Source organism: Triticum aestivum, chromosome 7A, assembly GCF_018294505.1.
Source record: "Triticum aestivum cultivar Chinese Spring chromosome 7A, IWGSC CS RefSeq v2.1, whole genome shotgun sequence".
In the NCBI taxonomy this organism is placed as follows: domain Eukaryota; kingdom Viridiplantae; phylum Streptophyta; class Magnoliopsida; order Poales; family Poaceae; genus Triticum; species Triticum aestivum.
In genome coordinates this window covers 122,614,424-122,616,347 of record NC_057812.1, presented here as the reverse complement: position 1 = coordinate 122,616,347, position 1,924 = coordinate 122,614,424, and positions in this window count along the sequence as shown.

Genomic DNA, 1,924 nt, shown 5'->3' with positions numbered 1-1,924 from the left:
ACAATACCAAAGATAAATGATAGTATGAAGTAAGTACATGTTGTGATGAATCTAATGATCGTTCCAGATGTAAATGTTTTTCTCCACATATACCTTGTCTAACTTTTCTAAGGTTTGACTTTTCAAAACATCCATATGATTATGGACATGAGAGAGTACCTAACTAGAGAGAGTGTGTGTGAAATAGAAAGAGTGGCTGAAAAAAGTGTGTGTGCATGTGTGAAAGAGACATGGACAACACACGATAAAAGTAGAGAAAAAGCATGTGTGTCTTATGAAAACATATCACACATGCATCTTTGACAATGGAAGCAAGGTGAGGAGATAGTGTGTGGTTGTTTTCAACCGAGAGAGAAATACCCCTAGCACGTGTCCAAGAGGGGTCTGACAAACAAGGGAGAGAGGTCGAGAGAGAGTACGGAGAAAATGCAGACATGGGGAGGAGAGAGTGTATGTTTGTCATAAAGAGATCCCCTGGAGATCGTGATGGAACTACATGGGTGGGAGATCGAGTGACAAGGTGTGTGCGTGATAGAAGATACCCCAAGAGATATCGAGATAGATGTATGGATGGAAGCAGACAATACGTGTGTTCCTGATGGCTAGTGAGAGATAATCATACTTAGGGGGGAGTGCGTGCACCTATGACGGAGTGAGGTATTATGGTACTTAGGGGGGTGCGTGTCAAATAGAGAGAGAACAAGGGCAGATAGTGTTTGATGGGTCTATGTAGCACGAGCGAGACATGTGTATGTGTGAACCAGGGTGATATAAAGTTTGAGAGAGATAGAGGATCCCCGATAAGGCTGAGTGGCGCGTCAGATAGCCGAGAGGGGGAAAGAGATATTCCATCCGCTTGATAATGCAGTGCATGTAAATTTTTTAGAAGTCGAACTTTGGAAACTTTGACCAGGTTTACACAAATGTTATTTATATCTACAATACCAAATATACATCATACGAAACCACATCTCATGATGAATCTAATTGTATATGTTCGCCGTTCTAGATGTAAATGTTTTTCTCCACGTACATGGTCAAACTTTGTGATGTTTGACTTTTCAATAAATCTCTATGCTATGGACCGCGAAGAGAGTGCCTAAGTCAAGAGAGATCAAGTGCGTGTGGAGGAGAATGAGTGAGTGTGCAAAAAGAGTATGTGTGTGTGAAAGAGAAAGGGGCAACGAGCGATAAATTAGAGAGAGTGTGTGTGTGTTTTCGTCTCTTATGCAAACATATCACGCATGCATCTCCGAGATAGAAAAGCGAGGTGAGGAGATACATGAAGATAGCTAGTGCATGATTGTTTGCAACAAAGAGAGACACCCCTATAGCACATGTCCAATAGAGGTCTGGCCAACAAGGAACAATGGTCGAGAGGGACGCATGGAGAACATGGACGCATGGGGAGGGAGAGAGGGTGTGTTTGTGATAGAGAGATCCCCTCGAGATCGTGAGGGGACTATATGGGTGGGAGATCAAGGGAGGTGCGTGCGCGATAGAAAGATGCCCCGAGAGAAATCGAGATAGACCATGCACATGTTTGTGATGGAGACTAAGATTAGCTAGTCATTTACATATAGGGGGGACTGTGTGTGCCTACAATTGAGTAAGAGGCCATCATACTTGGCTAGGCATGAGATTGTGTGTGTGTGCGTGTGAGATGGAGAGAGAACGAGGGAGAGAGATAGAGTTTTAGATGGGTCTATCGAGTGCGAGTGACATATGCATGTGTATGTGTGACCCAGGGAGATGGAGAGTTTGAGAGAGAGAGAGAGGGAAGAGCTCCAAGATGATAGAGTGGTGCGTGAGGGAGTTATGGGCAACGAGCCAAGGAATTTGTGTGCGTACGATGAGTGCACCCAAGATACTTAGCTTGGACTAGAGAATCATACATAGTGTGCGAGAGAGACCTATAGATGGA